Genomic DNA, 23,238 nt, shown 5'->3' with positions numbered 1-23,238 from the left:
ACCCGAACCTTTCCCTACAAATACATTTTATTTTCAGCTTCTTCAGCTTTTCCGATTGATCACCATCAATTATGTTGCTGCTGGCTCTGGAGTCGATTACCATATTGGAATACCCCCTACTATCACTTTGATTTTCTCAATGTCGCGTCTCTGTTGGACTGCAAATGTATATTCGTCCTTGGAATCATCAGCGCTGACATAATTTATGGATGATTTATTTCTCCTTTTCCCTCTCCATTTGGGTTTAGGGTTGTTTTTTTTGTTTTACACTGTGCTGCGAAGTGGTCTGGTTTACTGCACTTGGAGCAGATTTTCCCTGTGGCCGGGCACTCAGGATCTCAACCATAATGTCCCACTTTCCCGCACCGGTAACGTGCAGCAGACGATTTCGCACTTGGGTTGTTTTCTTACGAAATGGTTTTCTCCTTTTTTCCACTTGTACACGGTGAATGGGCGATTCGGTACTCTTAGTAGCCATACCCTCAAGTTGAGTTTCGACAGCTTCATATGCAGTGAACATTTTTAGTACCTCCTTCAGTGTCAGTTTCTGTCCCTTCTCTAACAGTTTTCTACGTAGACCTGTTGATCGGCAGTTTTCAACCTATTGATCACGTATCTGTCAGACTGGGCCCCATAATCGCAATCTTTCACAACTTGTTTCAGCCTGGTCACAAATTGAGCAACGCGTTCACTTTCATGTTGGTTCGTGGCTCGGAAAATATACCATTAATTGCATATGGAAATTTTGTGTTTGGACCAATCAAATCGATGGATTACCACCATCAATATTGGGGGAGGGGTAGTTGCATGACACGATTGGTCGAAATAATAGTCTCATTTGCGTAAATTAATATTCATGAGCAATGAAAAACTTATATTGTCAGTAAAATTGTGCAAAAGGCTTTCCGAAAGCATGCATGATAATTCTAAATTGACTGATTCTATTGTTACGAGCTGAAAAAATAATCTGTTGAAAGTAACCATAGGTTTTTCTTTACCCTGATCATAGCAAGTTACGAAATTCATGGAAAATGCAGAGGCACGTTTATATTTCACTCAAGTAATATTGCTCAAAATTGCTCAAAATTTGTTCAGTGACAAATTACCTACTTAGTATGCATTTCGAGAAACCAATTGGAACAATTTTGAACGCAATAAAATCACGCGTAAAACTCAGGCTCCTGCAAGATATTGTGGCGTCAAACTGGCGGTCGGTTGAATTGTATTGCAATAGACATAATTTTAGAGCCTGTATTTTTCTATGAAATGTTTCTAAGTTTTGTCGAGGATTATTCTGTAAAGAAATTGCATCGTGTTCCCTTTGTTATAACATGGTGTACCCTCTGTTATAACGTTCTGTTCCCTCTGTTATAACATCGTGTTCCATCTGTTTAAACATGGTGTACCCTCTGTTATAACGTTCTGTTCCTTCTGTTATAACCAGGCGTTCTCTATGTTATATTGTGGAATGTCTCCCCTATAACGTGGTATTCCCTGTGTTAAAATGTTATGTGCATTCAGTTATGCCCATGGTGTTCCTTCTGTTATAACACGGTGTGCTCTCTGTTATATCGTGATGTGTCCGCTACTATAACGTGGTGTTCCTTTGTTATAACGTGGCGTTTACTCTTTTATAAAGTGGTTTCCATCTGACATAACGTGGCGTACCTATTGTTAGATAATAGTGTGCTCTATGATATGCGTTGTATGAGTAGTATGTCTAGTTTATATTGATCACATGATATACTTACACTTCGTGTAAAGCGATTAGTACGTCGATGTGATTCCATGATGATGAGACGTAACGTATTTTATATCTTTCAAATCTTGAGATTCAAAGTTCAATGACATCTAAATAGAAAAATGGAATGAATTTAATAGCAAGCAGGTACAACATCATACATTTATTTAAACAATTATATCAGTTCATGTGTGCAATAACCTGCGCATTGAACTGTTTATATCCACTGCCATATTCGCCTAAGCTATTAGATGATATACAGGTTGTTATAGCAGCATGTTTATTAACGTTTAGAGAATGTCTGAAACACGTTATATCCCTGGTATAAACTCAGTTTCGTAGAGGTATATTTTGATTTGCAATTAAACAAGGCATATTTATGGAGCAGGATGTGTCTGAAATGTTTTGAAATGTATTACTCTCGCCAAAGAGGTTATGCTTTCGGTAGTCATGGTTTTTCTGTTAGCGGGTAACTGAAAAATAAGATTGATTCTCACAAAATTCCCAGGGGCTGCTATCTATGATACAAGCACGAAACATTTGAGTACAGATATGAGCTAAGCTTATGTGGTACATTCACTATATTATTTTGCGTATATAACATTTTTCATTGATGTATATGGCTCATTCACCATATGTGATGTATTCACCATCTTATGTGGTACATGCATCATATAAATGGTGTACATTTATACTTATTTACAGCTAATTATATTATATGCTTAACGTAAAACCAACAAACAATACCCATACTATGTTTTTTTTTTCAGTTTAGTGAAGTTTGAACAAACTGTGCTTTTGCTTTCACAGACATATATATCACACTTAAGAGAGATTCTGGAAACACACGTCATAGGTAGCAAAAGAACACACGACGAATCTCACGCGTACATCGATAAATGGAGGTGTATCTATTATGTGCAAATTCTCCTTAACTGATATTAACATTCCAGTAAATAACAATTCTTTTATCCAAGTAGTAGCTACAACACGTAGTAAAACTAATACGAGCTTGCCAGTTTTAATCCATGACAGGCTACCAACCTCTAATATCACAACATTTGAACTGTGGGACATGGTCAACTTAATCTACAGCTTATTAGATCTACAAAACAGTCGAACATATTCAAACTATCTAATTTATAAGTAATTCAGGCATATACGTTTTAACCAGACTGTTTCTGGCAGCTTGTTGGCTTGTCCTGCTACTCAATACAAACAAATCTGCGAAAGAAATATTTATTCCATTCCATGTCCTTGTGATACTGTTATACAAAGGTGAGAATGGTAAACTGGTGTGGGGCACATAAAATTTGGCGAGGACCCACCATGGTGGTCAGATATTCAATGGACAAACTTGTGACATAATTGTCACTGGTGTTATGGTAGACACACAAAAAATACTGATTCGTTGCATCAAAGCCGATTCAAGTTTCGATCATTTACTATAGACAGTATGGTTTTATAATTTACTATATAATTTTTGTTTTTATATATTTCTGGCATGTTTTCCATCTACTACAATGGTGGTGGGTGTTTTGGTCGTTTTTTATATTTCAAATCATAGCTGAATTCACATTTGAGCTTGCTAAACGTAAGGGCTTTTAGGAACAACTTAAAAAGTAAAAAAATGCTAGATTGGCTGAATAGATCGTCAGAGCGGAAACTTGTAACTCTTACACACAATGTTACTGAAGTTGTGGATGCTTTGAACTTAATAGTCATATTGAGAGTAACAAATAGAACTGCAAAACGATATAAATGGCACCAACAATCTCCTATCATACAAAGTCCTTTAGATTTCGGATATTCTCTAGTACAACGTTAAACAAGTGACAATTGATTCATCTCTGTAATCAATATTTCATTTCAATCCCGTAGCTGGGTGAGTCATGGTAAATCTTACTGGAAATATAATAATAAATAATCGCTGAGACTAATCTGTTAATAAATTAACAAAATTAGAAATGACAAAATTTGTCAAAGATAAATGCCAAAGAAAATCAGAATATACTATAAAAACTTGAGGAAGTATTCAAGAGCAGAGCAAAATCTAAACAGTAACACAATGAACCATTATGTGTGCTAAAGGAAGAAATTGAAAAAAGATAAAAAACGCCCGTGGGTCGATAATTTGTTCTAAATGTCTGTGGTATGAACTAGGAGGGGGAGCAATAATCTTTTTCCGGGGTTAGAACAAATTAATGAAGCAAAAACAACAGTAAAGCGTTTGTTTGTGAAAAACACAGATACAATTGATCTACTAGAAATAAATAAATTACCAAATAACAAAACACCAGGCAACAAAGGTCTCTCCTCAGAATTTTAAATAACGTTTTGGCATTGAATCGGTAACTATGTGGTTAGGAACGTCAAACAAGACGTCATAACTTTAATGAACGTAAGCAGCATTTGAGATTCTTAAGTTGAAACATCTGCTCTTATATTGCATTACCCATGAAACAATGAAGAGTTTGGGGGTGAAACAGATGCGAGTAACATTGGTTTAAGGGTTATTCTTTATTCGAGCACCAAACCGAGCAGAAGCAAACTACTCTGCTACTGAAAAGGACAAATTTAGTGTGCTGTGGGCCCGTGAGAACTTTTGTGTTGTATCATAATAGATGTCGCTTCACTGTAATAACTGACCACAAATCATACATACAAACACACTTGCGGCCGCTGAAAGAACCCCAAAAATAATACTAGGTAATTATAACTTTGTTGTGACTTTGGACAAGAGATGAACTTGTTAATCTGCAACACAGTGATTGAGACGCAGATATTATGCATGGGTAAGAAAGGGTGGGGACAAAACTATATCCATGATTTTTAACAGGTAGTTAAGATTGCAGAGAAGTTCATTTGTATGGTTACACAGAAGAAAGATAAATAGGTTCAACAAACGATTATACCCAGGTCAGTAGCTGAGTGCGTATTGGAAGCACTGCATGATGAAGTGCGCCATTTTGATACAACAAAGACAAAAGCGGCGATGTTTCGCGATTTTGTTGGTTTTGCTGGATTTTTGTTTTATGATGTCATATGTTTGTACAGAAATAATTTGAAATCACATTGGTGATGTGTATTTGCAACATGGGGTTTATTTTTGTGAACTGTAAACTTAACAGAGTAATCATCACTTTTAAAATTTAAGTGAGTAAAACTTAAAAAGATAATATTGTAAATACACCACATAATATGATAAGTACACTACATGACATGATGAATACATAAGATATTATGTTACATGCGCCACACAATATGATAAATACACTACATGACATGACAAATGCACAAGATATTATGGTAAATGCACCACATAATATGAAAAGTACACTACGTGACATGAATACACAAAATAATATGGTAAATACACCACATAACATAAAAAGTACGTTACATAATATGATGAATTCACAAGATAATATGATAAATGCACCGCATATGATAAATACACTACATGACATGACAAATGACCAAGATACTATGGTAAATGCACCACATAACATGATAAGTACACTACATGACATGATGAATGCACAATATGGTAAATACACCACATAATATGATAAGTACGCTATATGACACGATGAATGCGCAAGACAATATGATAAATGCGCCACATAATGTGATACGGACATTACATGACATGATGAATGTACAAAATAATATGGTGAATGCGCCACATATTGTGATAAGTGCAAGACATGATATGATATGATGAATGCACAATATGTAAATGCACCACAAAATATGATATGAACATTATATGACATGACATGATGAATGTACAAGATAATATGGGAAATGCAGTACATGATACGATAATTACACTACATGACATGATGAATGCACAAGATATTAAGGTAAATGCACCACATAATATAATAAGTACACTACATGACATGATGAGTGCACAATATGGTAAATACACCACATAATATATGTAAAATATATGACATGATAAATGCACAAGATAATATGGTAAATGCGCCACATAATGTGATAAATGCACTAGATGATATTATGAATGCACAATATGTAAATGCACCACATAATATGATAATTACACTACATGACATGATGAATGCACAAGATATTATAGTAAATGCACCACATAATATGATAAGCACACAACATAACATGATGAATGCACAATATGGTAAATACACCACATAATATGACAGGTACACTACATGACATGATGAATGCACAGGATATTATAGTAAATGCACCGTATAATATGATAATTAAACTACATAACATGATGAATGCACAATTTGGTGCACATGAAGTGATGTGCCCAAGATAATATGGTAAATACACCACACAATATGTTAAGTGCATTACATGACATGATGAATGCACAAGATATTATGGTAAATGCACCATATAATATGATAAGTACACTACATGCACGATGAATGCACAAGATAATCTGGTGAATACACCACATAATATGATAAGCACACTACATGACTTAATGAATGCAAAAGATATATTGGTGAATACACGACATAATATGATGAGTACACAACATGGTATGATGAATGCACAAGATATTATGGTATATACACCACATAATATGACATGTACATTTTATGACATGATGAATGCACAAGATATCATCGTAAATGCACCATATAATATGATAATTACACTACATAACATGATGAATGCACAATTTGGTGCACATAAAGTGATGTGCACAAGATAATATGGTAAATACACCACATAATACGATAAGTACACTACACGCATGATGAATGTACAAGATAATCTGGTGAATACACCACATAATATGATAAGTACACAACATAACATGATGAATGCAAGAAATAATATAGTAAATGCACCACATAACATGATAAGTACACTACATGACTTGATGAATGCAAGAAATAATATAGTAAATGCACCGCATAACATGATAAGCACACTACATAACATGATTAATGCACAATATGATAAATACACCACATAATATGACAAATACACTACGTGACACGAAGAATGCACAATATATTATGGTATATACGACACATAATATGATATGGACATTACATGACATGATGAATGTACAAGATAATATGGTAAATACACTACATGATATGATAATTACACTACATGACATGATGAATGCATAATTTGGTGCACATAATGTGATGTGCCCAAGATAATATGGTAAATACACCACACAATATGTTAAGTGCATTACATTACATGATGAATGCAGAGATAATATGGTAAATACACCACATAATACGATAAGTACACTACATTCACGATGAATTCACAAGATAATCTGGTCAATACACCACATAATATGATAAGCACACCACATGACATGATGAATGCACAATATGGTAAATACACCACATAATATGATAATTACACTGCATAACATGATGAATACACAATTTGGTGCACATAAAGTGATGTGTCCAAGATAATATGGTAAATACACCACATAATATGATAAGTACACTACAAGACATGATGAATGCACAAGATATTATGGTAAATGCACCATATAATATGATAATTACACTACATAACATGATGAATGCACAATTTGGTGCACATAAATTAATATGCACTAGATAATATGGTAAATACACCACACAATCTGTTAAGTGTATTACATGACATGATGAATGCACAATTTGGTGCACATAAAGTTATTTGTCCAAGATAATATGGTAAATGCACCACATAATATGATAATTACACTGCATAACATGATGAATACACAATTTGGTGCACATAAAGTGATGTGTCCAAGATAATATGGTAAATACGCCACATAATATGATAAGTACACCACATGACATGAAGAATGCACAAGACAATATGGTAAATACACCATATAATACGATAAGTAGACTACATGCATGATGAATTCACAAGATAATCTGGTGAATACACCACATAATATGATAAGTACACTACATGACATGATAAATGTACAATATAATAAATACACCACATAACATGATTAATACACTACATGACATGATGAATGCACAATATGGTAAATACACCACATAATATGAAAAGTACACTACGTGACATAATGAATGCACAAGATATTATGGTATATACGCCACATAATATGATATGGACATTACATGACATGATGAATGCACAATATGGTGAATACACCACATAATATGATAAGTACACTATGTGACATGATGAATTAACAAGATAATCTGGTAAATACACCACACAATATGTTAAGTACACTACATGACATGATAAATGTACAATATAATAAATACACCACATAACATGATTAATACACTACATGACATGATGAATGCACAATATGGTAAATACACCACATAATATGAAAAGTACACTACGTGACATAATGAATGTACAAGATATTATGGTATATACGCCACATAATATGATATGGACATTACATGACATGATGAATGCACAATATGGTGAATACACCACATAATATGATAAGTACACTATGTGACATGATGAATTAACAAGATAATCTGGTAAATACACCACACAATATGTTAAGTGCATTACATGACATGATGAATGCACAAGATAATATGGTAAATGGCACCACATAATATGATAAGTACACTACGTAACATGATGAATTAACAAGATAATCTGGTGAATACACCACATAATATGACAAGTACACTACCTGAATTGATGAATACAAAAGATATATTGGTGAATACACCACATAATATGATGAGTACACAACATGGTATGATGAATGCACAATATATTATGGTATATACACCACATAATATGACATGTACATTTTATGACATGATGAATGTAGAAGATAATATGGTAATTGCACTACATGATATGATAATTACAATACATTAGATGACGATTGCACAATATATTAAAGTAAACGGACGACATGTAATGATAATTACACTACATGACATGATGAATGCACAATTTGGTGCATATAAAGTGATGTGCCCAAGATAATATGGTAAATACACCACACAATATGATAAGTACACTACATGACACGATGAATGCACAAGATAATATGGTAAATGCACCACATAATATGATAAGTACACTACGTGACATGATGAATGCACAATATGGTAAATACACCACATAATATGATAAGTACACTACATGACACGATGAATGCACAATATGGTAAATACACCACATAATATGATAAGTACACTACATGACATGATGAATGCACAAGATAATCTGGTGAATACATCGCATAATATGATAAGTACACTACATGACTTGATGAATGCAAAAGATACATTGGTAAATACACCAGATAATATGATGAGTACACAACATGGTTTGATGAATGTACATTTTATGACATGATGAATGTAGCAGATAATATGGTAAATGCACTACATGATATGATAATTAAACTACATGAGATGACGAATGCACAAGATATTAAGGAGAATGCTCCATATAATATGAGAAGTACACTACATGACATGATGAATACACAATATGGTAAATACACCACATAATATGATAAGCACACTACATGACATGATGATTGCACAAAATGGTAAATACACCACATAACATGATAAGCACATTACATGACATGATGAATGCACAATATGGTAAATACGCCACATAATATGATAAGTACACTACATGACATGATGAATGCACAATATGGTAAATACACCACATAATATGATAAGTACACTACATGACATGATGAATGCACAATTTGGTGCATATAAAGTGATGTGCCCAAGATAATATGGTAAATATGAATGTACAAGATAATATGATAAATGCACCACGTAATATGATAAGTACACTATGTGACATGATGAATATACAGTGTGGCAAATACACCACATAATATGATGAGTACACAACATGGTATGATGAATGTACATTTTATGACATGATGATTGTAGAAGATAATATGGTAAATGCATTACATAATATGATAATTACACTCCATGAGATGACGAATGCACAAGATATTAAGGTAAATGCACCATATATATGAGAAGTACACTACATGATATGATGAATACACAATATGTTAAATACACCACATAATATGATAAGCACACTACATGGAATGATGAATGCCCAATGTGGTAAATACACCACATAATATGATAAGCACACTAAATGACATGATGAATGTACAATGTGGTAAATACACCACATAATATGATAAGTACACTACATGACATGATGAATGGCCAATGTGGTAAATACACCACATAATATGATAAGCACACTACATGGCATGATGAATGCACAATATGGTAAATACACCACATAATATGATAAGTACACTACATGACATGATGAATGCACAATGTGGTAAATATACCATATAATATGATAAGCACACTAAATGACATGATGAATGCACAATATGGTAAATAGACCACATAATATGATAAGCACACTACATGGCATGATGAATGCACAATATGGTAAATACACCACATAATATGATAAGCACACTAAATGACATGATGAATGTACAATATGGTAAATACACCACATAATATGATAAGCACACTACATGGCATGATGAATGCACAATATGGTAAATACACCACATAATATGATAAGCACACTACATGGCATGATGAATGCACAATATGGTAAATACACCACATAATATGATAAGCACACTACATGGCATGATGAATGCACAATATGGTAAATACACCACATAATATGATAAGCACACTACATGGCATGATGAATGCACAATATGGTAAATACACCACATAATATGATAAGCACACTACATGACATGATGAATGCACAATATGGCAAATACACCACATAATATGATAAGCACACTACATGGCATGATGAATGCACAATATGGTAAATACACCACATAATATGATAAGTACACTACATGACATGATGAATGCACAAGATAATCTGCATGATGAATGCACAATATGGTAAATACACCACATAATTTGATACGCACACTACATGACATGATGAATGCACAATATGGTAAATACACCACATAATTTGATACGCACACTACATGACATGATGAATGCACAATTTAGTGCATATAAAATGATGTGCCCAAGATAATATGGTAAATATGAATGTACAAGCTAATATGATAAATGCACCACGTAATATGATAAGTACACTATGTGACATGATGAAAGCCCAATATATTATGGTATATACGCCACATAATATGATATGGACATTACATGACATGATGAATGCACAATCTGGTGAATACACCACATAATATGATAATTACACTACATAACATGATGAATGCACAATTTGGTGCACATAAAGTGATGTGCCCAAGATAATATGGTAAATACACCACACAATATGTTAAGTGCATTACATGACATAATGAATGCATAAGATATTATGGTAAATGCACCACATAATACGATAAGTACACTACATGCACGATGAATTCACAAGATAATCTGATGAATACATAACATAATATGATAAGCACACTACATGACATGATGAATGCACAATATGGTAAATACACCACATAATATGATAACTACACTACATGACATGATGAATGCACAAGATATTATGGTAAATGCACCATATAATATGATAATTACACTACATAACATGATGAATGCACAATTTGGTGCACATAAAGTGATGTGTCCAAGATAATATGGTACATACACCATATAATATGATAAGTACACTACATGACATGATGAATGCACAAGATAATCTGGTGAATACACCACATAATATGATAAGTACACTACATAACATGATGAATGCAAAATTTAGTGCACATAAAGGGATATGCACTAGATAATATGGTGAATGCACCACATAATATGTTAAGTGCATTACATGACATGATGAATGCACAATATAGTATGGTAAATGCACCATATAATATGATAATTACAATGCATAACATGATGAATACACAATTTAGTGCACATAAAGTTATTTGTCCAAGATAATATGGTAAATACACCACATAATATGATAAGTACACTACATGACATGATGAATGCACACTATAGTATGGTAAATGCGCCATATAATATGATAATTACAATGCATAACATGATGAATACACAATTTAGTGCACATAAAGTTATTTGTCCAAGATAATATGGTAAATACACCACATAATATAAGTACACTACATGACATGATGAATACACAAGATATTATGGTAAATGCACGATATAATATGATAATTACACTACATAACATGATGAATGCACAATTTGGTGCACATAAAGTGATATGCACTAGATAATATGTAAATACACCACACAATATGTTAAATGCATTACATGACATGATGAATGCACAATTTGGTGCACATGAAGTTATTTGTCCAAGATAATATGGTAAATACACCACATAATATGATAAGTACACTACATGACATGATGAATGCACAATATAGTATGGTAAATGCACCATATAATATGATAATTACATTACATAACATGATGAATGCACAATTTGATGCACATAAAGTTATTTGTCCAAGATAATATGGTAAATACACCACATAATATGATAAGTACACTACATGACATGATGAATGCACAAGATATTATGGTAAATGCACTACATGATATGATAATTAAACTACATGAGATGACGAATGCACAATTTGGTGCACATAAAGTGATGTGTCCAAGATAATATGGTACATACACCACATAATATGATAAGTACACTACATGACATGATGAATGCACAAGATATTATGGTAAATGCACCATATAATATGATAATTACACTGCATAACATGATGAATGCACAATTTAGTGCACATAAAGTTATTTGTCCAAGATAATATGGTAAATACACCACATAATATGATAAGTACACTACATGACATGATGAATGTACAAGATATTATGGTAAATGCACCATATAATATGATAATTACACTACATAACATGATGAATGCACAATTTGGTGCACATAAAGTGATATGCACTAGATAATATGGTGAATACACCACACAATATGTTAAGTGCATTACATGACATGATGAATGCACAATTTGGTGCACATAAAGTTATTCGTCCAAGATAATATGGTAAATACACCACATAATATGATAAGTACCATACATGACATGATGAATGCACAATTTGGTGCACATGAAGTTATTTGTCCAAGATAATATGGTAAATACACCACATAATATGATAAGTACACTACATGACATGATGAATGCACAATATAGTATGGTAAATACACCATATAATATGATAATTACACTGCATAACATGATGAATACACAATTTAGTGCACATAAAGTTATTTGTCCAAGATAATATGGTAAATACACCACATAATATGATAAGTACACTACATGACATGATGAATGCACAATATAGTATGGTAAATGCACTACATGATATGATAATTAAACTACATGAGATGACGAATGCACAATTTGGTGCACGTAAAGTGATGTGTTCAAGATAATATGGTACATACACCACATAATATGATAAGTACACTACATGACATGATGAATGCACAAGATATTATGGTAAATGCACCATATAATATGATAATTACACTGCATAACATGATGAATGCACAATTTAGTGCACATAAAGTTATTTGTCCAAGATAATATGGTAAATACACCACATAATATGATAAGTACACTACATGACATGATGAATGTACAAGATATTATGGTAAATGCACCATATAATATGATAATTACACTACATAACATGATGAATGCACAATTTGGTGCACATAAAGTGATATGCACTAGATAATATGGTGAATACACCACACAATATGTTAAGTGCATTACATGACATGATGAATGCACAATTTGGTGCACATAAAGTTATTTGTCCAAGATAATATGGTAAATACACCACATAATATGATAAGTACCATACATGACATGATGAATGCACAATTTGGTGCACATGAAGTTATTTGTCCAAGATAATATGGTAAATACACCACATAATATGATAAGTACACTACATGACATGATGAATGCACAATATAGTATGGTAAATGCACTACATGATATGATAATTAAACTACATGAGATGACGAATGCACAATTTGGTGCACATAAAGTGATGTGTTCAAGATAATATGGTACATACACCACATAATATGATAAGTACACTACATGACATGATGAATGCACAAGATATTATGGTAAATGCACCATATAATATGATAATTACACTGCATAACATGATGAATGCACAATTTAGTGCACATAAAGTTATTTGTCCAAGATAATATGGTAAATACACCACATAATATGATAAGTACACTACATGACATGATGAATGTACAAGATATTATGGTAAATGCACCATATAATATGATAATTACACTACATAACATGATGAATGCACAATTTGGTGCACATAAAGTGATATGCACTAGATAATATGGTGAATACACCACACAATATGTTAAGTGCATTACATGACATGATGAATGCACAATTTGGTGCACATAAAGTTATTTGTCCAAGATAATATGGTAAATACACCACATAATATGATAAGTACCATACATGACATGATGAATGCACAATTTGGTGCACATGAAGTTATTTGTCCAAGATAATATGGTAAATACACCACATAATATGATAAGTACACTACATGACATGATGAATGCACATTATAGTATGGTAAATACACCATATAATATGATAATTACACTGCATAACATGATGAATACACAATTTAGTGCACATAAAGATGAATGTACATTTTATGACATGATGATTGTAGAAGATAACATGGTAAATGCATTACATAATATGATAATTACACTCCATGAGATGACGAATGCACAAGATATTAAGGTAAATGCACCATATATATGAGAAGTACACTACATGATATTATGAATACACAATATGGTAAATACACCACATAATATGATAAGCACACTACATGGCATGATGAATGCCCAATGTGGTAAATACACCACATAATATGATAAGCACACTACATGACATGATGAATGCACAATATGGTAAATACACCACATAATATGATAAGCACACTAAATGACATGATGAATGTACAATATGGTAAATACACCACATAATATGATAAGCACACTACATGACATGATGAATGCACAATATGGTAAATACACCACATAATATGATAAGCACACTACATGGCATGATGAATGCACAATATGGTAAATACACCACATAATATGATAAGCACACTACATGGCATGATGAATGCACAATATGGTAAATACACCACATAATATGATAAGCACACTACATGGCATGATGAATGCACAATATGGTAAATACACCACATAATATGATAAGCACACTACATGGCATGATGAATGCACAATATGGTAAATACACCACATAATATGATAAGTACACTACATGACATGATGAATGCACAAGATAATCTGCATGATGAATGCACAATATGGTAAATACACCACATAATTTGATAAGCACACTACATGACATGATGAATGCACAATATGGTAAATACACCACATAATATGATAAGTACACTACATGACATGATGAATGCACGTTTTAGTGCATATAAAGTGATGTGCCCAAGATTATATGGTAAATATGAATGTACAAGCTAATATGATAAATGCTCCACGTAATATGATAAGTACACTATGTGACATGATGAAAGCCCAATATATTATGGTATATACGCCACATAATATGATATGGACATTACATGACATGATGAATGCACAATATGGTGAATACACCACATAATATGATAATTACACTACATAACATGATGAATGCACAATTTGGTGCACATAAAGTGATGTGCCCAAGATAATATGGTAAATACACCACACAATATGTTAAGTGCATTACATGACATAATGAATGCATAAGATATTATGGTAAATGCACCACATAATACGAGAAGTACACTACATGCACGATGAATTCACAAGATAATCTGATGAATGCACAATATAGTATGGTAAATGCACCATATAATATGATAATTACATTACATAACATGATGAATGCACAATTTGATGCACATAAAGTTATTTGTCCAAGATAATATGGTAAATACACCACATAATATGATAAGTACACTACATGACATGATGAATGCACAAGATATTATGGTAAATGCACCATATAATATGATAATTACACTACATAAAATGATGAATGCACAATTTGGTGCACATAGAGTGATATGCACTAGATAATATGGTAAATGCACCACATAATATGTTAAGTGCATTGCATGACATGATGAATGCACAATTTGGTGCACATGAAGTTATTTGTCCAAGATAATATGGTAAATACACCACATAATATGATAAGTACACTATATGACATGATGAATGCACAATATAGTATGGTAAATGCACCATATAATAGGATAATTACACTGCATAACATGATGAATACACAATTTAGTGCACATAAAGTTATTTGTCCAAGATAATATGGTAAATACACCACATAATATGATAAGTACACTACATGACATGATGAATGTACAAGATATTATGGTAAATGCACCATATAATATGATAATTACACTACATAACATGATGAATGCACAATTTGGTGCACATAAAGTGACATGCACTAGATAATATGGTAAATACACCACACAATATGTTAAATGCATTACATGACATGATGAATGCACAATTTGGTGCACATAAAGTTATTTGTCCAAGATAATATGGTAAATACACCACATAATATGATAAGTACCATACATGACATGATGAATGCACAAGATATTATGGTAAATGTACCATATAATATGATAATTACATTACATAACATGATGAATGCACAATTTGATGCACTTAAAGTGATATGCACTAGATAATATGGTAAATACACCATATAATACGATAAGTAGACTACATGCATGATGAATTCACAAGATAATCTGGTGAATACACCACATAATATGATAAGTACACTACATGACTTGATGAATGCAAGAAATTATATAGTAAATGCACCACATAACATGATAAGTACACTACATGACATGGTAAATGTACAATATAATAAATACACCACATAACATGATAAATACAATACATGACATGATGAATGCACAATATGATAAATACACCACATAATATGACAAGTACACTACGTGACATGATGAATGCACAAGATATTATGGTATATACGCCACATAATATGATATGGACATTACATGACATGATGAATGTATAAGATAATATGGTAAATGCACTACATGATATGATAATTACACTACATGAGATGACGAATGCACAAGATATTAAGGTAAATGCACCACATTATATGATATTTACACTACATGACATGATGAATGCACAATTTGGTGCACATAAAGTGATGTGCCCAAGATAATATAGTAAATGGCACCACATAATATGATAAGTACACTACGTGACATGATGAATTAACAAGATAATCTGGTGAATACACCACATAATATGACAAGTACACTACGTGACATGATGAATTAACAAGATAATCTGGTGAATACACCACATAATATGACAAGTACACTACATGCACGATGAATTCACAAGATATATTGGTGAATACACCACATAATATGATGAGTACACAACATGGTATGACGAAAGCACAAGATATAGTATATACGCCACATAATATGATATGGACAATATGGTGAATACACCACATAATATGATAAGTACACTACATGACATGATGAATGCACAAGATATTAAGGTAAATGCACCATATAATATGATAATTACACTACATAACATGAAGAATGCACAATTTGTTGCACATAATGTGATGTGTCCAAGATAATATGGTACATGCACCACATAATATGATAAGTACGCTACGTGACATGATGAATGCACAAGATATTATGGTAAATGCACCATATAATACGATAAGTACACTACATGCACGATGAATTCACAAAATAATCTGGTGAATACACCACATAATAAGATAAGTACACTACATGACTTAATGAATGCAAAAGATATATTGGTAAATACACGACATAATATGATATGTACATTATATGACATGATGAATGTACAAGATAATATGGTGAATGCACTACATGATATGATAATTACACTACATGAGATGACGAATGCACAAGATATTAAGGAGAATGCTCCATATAATATGAGAAGTACACTACATGACATGATGAATGCACAATATGGTAATTACACCACATATGATAAGCACACTACATGACATGATGAATGCACAATATGGTAAATACACCACATATGATAAGCACACTACATGACATGATGAATGCACAATATGGTAAATACACCACAAAATATGATAAGTAAACCACATGACATGATGAATGCACAAGATATTATGGTAAATGCGCCATATAATGTAATAATTACACTACGTGACATGATGAATGCACAAGATATTATGGTATATGCGCCACATAATATGATATGGACATTACATGACATGATGAATGTACAAGATATTATGGTAAATACAAAATACACTACATGATATAAGGTACACTACATTGTATGATAATTCACAAGGTAATTTCATGGTAAATGCACCGTATAATATGAGAAGTACACTGGATGGCATGGCGAAGTGTGTTGCGAGACCCTACATAGAGATATTTATTATTAATTTATTTTGCTGCTAAACTTGTCTGTATGATGTACACTCACGCTCTATCCTTGACGTGAGTTATATGACTGTAATCTAAGATTATAAAGTGTGCATACTGCATCACAATATATATACATCGCAGCACAAAATGTTCACATTGAATCACAATATGTACACATCACATCACTATATACACACAATTTTTCAGAATATGTACATATTGCAGAAAAGTAATTACACATTGTCTGAAAATGCCAACGCTCGAAGAAATAAATATGTGCAGCAGATGACAACTGAGTGGCTTAACACAAGAACAAATTAACAACGAACAGTTTTATGTTTATTTGTTCATAGTTTGTATTTATACACTATTCGATGCTTCTAGGCCTTGTTACGATCTTTTTTTTTCAATATAAACAAATACGATTATTAAAACCATGCCGTGGCTCGCATACGTATCTGCAACACCACGTAATAAATAATGCAGGTGTACTATTGCAGTTACCCATAATGTAATGCAGTGTTCCAGCAATTATTTTGTTACCTAGTTTGTGTCTAGACTAAAAACATAAGTAAAAGGAGATCGTTGTTCTGGTCATATTTACAAATAAGTTATCAGGTCACGGACGGTGGAGATCAATGCACGCATTGTGGCCAATATGCAGTCCTGTCTATAAAGCACCGACGAGACGTAAATAGAGGGATTGTTGAACAATGAAAATGCACATTAATTAAAGTACACGGTCAGCAACCAGCTGCCTACTGTGCCGTCATATTGATGGGGAATCACGTACATGTCGCTTTCACACGATGATGAATGAATCGTCAACACCAAGCCATTATGGACGTATATCCTACCGAGTCGTAAACACATATTATGTTTAAATAGTCTGTAGTAAGTTTTTAAAAAAAAGTTTTTTATCCTTAGAAGTCGGGACCTAGAAACCACGCAATCCGTCAATGGCTTGCAGATTGTTGGTGAATAATATATAGTATAAGCCTAGATATTTAACAAAAATGTAAGTAATTGTAATTGAAAGATGGAAGCCGGGTACCTTGGTGTCCGGTTGAGTACTCATAAAGTGGTCTATCTGTGATCATTTCAAATGTGTATTCCTCGTTTGGGTCGGGCCTGGTATATTTTTATTGTAAGAGTTATCTGCCTAGCGAGTCGAATTTCACTATAGTCCTGCGGAGATTATAGTCCTATCAATTGGTTATTGTGATTTTTGATTTACGGGTATGTAAAACGAAATTACATTAACGGATGTAACTGATAACTTTTCCAATGAAATCCAAGGCACCCCGTTAGCAGGCCAGTCACACTGGTTCTCACCACAAGAGGTTACGACCCCCCCCCCTGCCAAATGCTAAGTACAACTGAAACTAATATATACATATTTACATGATAAATTGTCCACCTGTGCGGATCTGTTTGTGCAGGAGTTTTACGACCGTATGCCCTTACTGACGTCAACCGAAGTTGTTATGTGGGAAGTTGGCACCCAAGGCTCACAGGTGCTACACCTTTCCCAAGGGTGGCCTGGACGTACTTGTGGCAAAGAGTAACATTATTCTCCCACGTCCATAGACTCCACAACCGGATGTAGTTTAAAATCTTGCCCAGGACACATATATACATATTTAAATAAACGTAAACGCTGCCTTTAATATGTAATACCTCAAACGTGAGGCTGAGTTGGTGCAAGGCTTTTATGACCGTATGCCCTTACTGACGTCAACCAAACTTATTATGTGGGAAGTTGGCACCCAAGGCTGACAGGTACTACACCTTGCCCAAGGGTGACCTGGAGGTAGTTGCGGCAAAGGGTAACCTCATTCTCCCGAGTACAAAAACTCCGCAACCGGATGCAATTTTAACGTCGTACTCAGGACATAAAAATATGTTTTAAAGCTGAAAACCGACACTACTAAGCCGTGAGGCCAAACCTGTAATAATCCGGGGAGCGCTGAAAAGCACCGCGTTCACCCGCGCGTTCAGTGTGTTGAGGAAAATGACAAGCCAAGAGGGTGGCAATTCAGTGTTTCTGTGTGTAGACTGATATCCACCATGAGAACAAAATCCTCTAACAGGACTAATTATTGTAGTTTGAAGAAAAATAAAAACAATAATATATTACATTGTTGGGAGAGAATGACATTACACTGTGAGAGATGACATTGCATTGGTAAAGATGGGCTTACAATAACAAAATGACGTTACACTAATGAAATAGCATAAAAAGTCCAAATTTATTCACATTATTCGTAAATATTCGTCAGCATACTGTTGTGTGGCGATTTATCCACTTTAAAGCGGGAGGTTCGTCACCTGAGCACGCGCGAGAGTCCCAAGCGACGATAACAACACAAGCTAAAAACGCAAAGGCTCACGCTGCTTTGTAAACAATGACACTATGGCCATCTGATGCGTGCGCAGGTGGCGACTCCCCCGCTTTAAGATTTTCTAAACATGGTTGGTATAATATCGTGAAAAACGCAATCTATAGAACAAAGTCCTGTGGCTACAGGACGTTATTCGTAGTAACCGTGTCAATGTGTCATGTAAATGAAAATTGGCTCGGGCGACTCGGTCAGCATAATTATACGTAAGTCGTCGAAGTGATTAAAAACAGGATTTTTAGTTTGAAAAAAAAAATCATGGCCAGCTAAGTCAGACCAAGTGACTCATCATTCGCAATTGGGTATTAGATTGATTATAATTAGTTTTATCACAAATTGAGTACAACACCTTGTAATGTCAACGATAACACCACACCAATCATATTGAGCCCGTGTTCGATCTTACAGGTTAATCTCCAGTAATAGCTGCTGAGTACGTAAATCGAAAGTATATTTTGTGCGATATGGATAAATATAATAGGTGAAATTTGTAGACAGGTGCTTTGGAAATTCCTGCAACACCTTTTAGGAAGTCGGGAATATATGTACGTGTAGTTATTTTAAGAAACACGCATTAATTTATAATGACGATCAAAATATTCGCTTTCCTTTCAAGGCAGCGATGAATCAATACTACTAGCGTTAAGCTGTCATAATGGAGAAGCAGACTACATTTGTTTAATGCTAATAATAACTTAGGATATATTCTCGAGATCAAATAGAAAATATTCCTACCTGATAATAAATATTATGCAGACCAGTGTAATCTGTGTCGTGTCTGGGCGGGAGTCACGGTACCTCATGTATTAGTGTAGTTACAACATGGACCGATTGGAATGTCTGAGAATAAACAAACACGACCAGAACGTACCCAACCTCCACAGGTTTGGTTTGCTATCGGTGCTTTTCAAGGATTCTGTTTTAAATAATTAATTCGCGTTACATATCAACAGATCCACCATTTATAACGTCTGGCACATTCTATTAACGGAAACAACTGCGGGTGTCATGGCGACGAGAATCTCTTGCCGTCGCACTTGCGCAATTGCTTGACTTTGCATTGCTCTGTGTTGACATAAAACCTGGAAGCGCGGCTCCGCAATCTTCAGGACTACACCAGTGCATTGTGGGAAATGCAATTTGCTTAGCCTGCCCAGTTGTTTATAGTCCAAACTGCACATGTTGTTCTTCCACAACTGCGTTCAGTTGCCAACGATCAAACGAGTATATACAGACGATTTTATGGAAAATTATGACCAGTAGATCAATTGCTAAACACTTGTCGCTTTTTATGATTTAATCGCCCAAAGAATGGCAAATAAACAAACATTTTCAGTATTAATTGTGTAATTCAGTATTAACTATTAAGTACATGTGACTTTACAATCGGTTTCTCATGTCAAGTTAGTATGGCACATGCAGCTGTGTTTCATAAGTACTGCTTAGCACAAATTAGTCTCCGATTATCTGATACCGTCGTTTTACACCATTACACTAAATATCATTTGACAAACAGAAAATTGTGCTTGCAATTGCACTTACCACACTTACAAATAACCAAAGCCTCAGATACGTACAAACTTGTTCATAATAATAACCCCAAACGTAATTACAAACAAACAAACAAACAAACAAACAAAAAACGAATACACGCGACCTTTAAATTTATCAAAGACTCAGCCAAACTTTAAAAAAAAATCACAATCTCACTCGTCCACAAACTCATGCACTAAGCCTAATCAATAATTATAATTAACTTAATGATCCCAACAAAAACAGTGGTAATTTTGTATAAAATGTATTAAAATGATATGATACAACAACGCATGTGCTTGCCTCGAATAGAGGCTGAATATGAAAGTTTGAGCAATCATATCCGAGATGACGAATTGGGATTCTTCTATGCAGTGAACATTGCTGCCACACGAGGGCACCCTCATACACTGATCTCTCATACACTGATACATTTTGATCACGGTCTGTGATTCTACCACTGGTCTATTTTTGACAGGTTACAGACTACGTTCACTCATTTGTACAAATAGTCTGCCCCTGATTTTTAGTTTCACATATTACAAAAGACCGCATGAGATTGAATTAAAAATAGTGTGTGTGCGACCGTATTACGGTTGTGTTTCCTAGATTCTTTGGTTGAACGCCTAATTTACAGTTCATTCAAAATTGCATGTTGATACACTGTAACAATGTCGACACCCTTGGTCTCTCGACAGTGCGTAACTTAGCTAAATAAAAAAAACGCATGATCACTTGAACACTGCTATTACAAGACTGGGAGGAGGTGATACATCAGGTGCAGCCAACGAGCAATAAATTGAAATAGTCAATTTTTCGGGACAAAATTTATTTTATGGGCCTTTTGAAGTATGCTAATTAATATGAAGGAAAGAGAGGAAATTAAAATCTGTTCATAAGCTGC

General features: G+C 33.7%; 1 long non-coding RNA gene across 1 annotated transcript; it reads right to left on the bottom strand.

The window, feature by feature from the left end:
* Positions 1 to 1,809: 1,809 nt before the first annotated feature.
* On the bottom strand, positions 1,810 to 21,888 carry LOC146738047 (uncharacterized). The gene is made up of 2 exons (XR_014930816.1): positions 21,537 to 21,888; positions 1,810 to 1,851 (listed from the first exon to the last, which is right to left on the bottom strand). It is a non-coding gene; the product is annotated as an uncharacterized LOC146738047 (long non-coding RNA).
* Between the last annotated feature and the right edge of the window lie 1,350 nt (positions 21,889 to 23,238).

Source organism: Saccoglossus kowalevskii, chromosome 10 (genome assembly GCF_978046115.1).
Source record: "Saccoglossus kowalevskii chromosome 10, keSacKowa6.1, whole genome shotgun sequence".
NCBI lineage: Eukaryota > Metazoa > Hemichordata > Enteropneusta > Harrimaniidae > Saccoglossus > Saccoglossus kowalevskii.
This window is presented reverse-complemented; position numbering and strand designations above follow the sequence as displayed.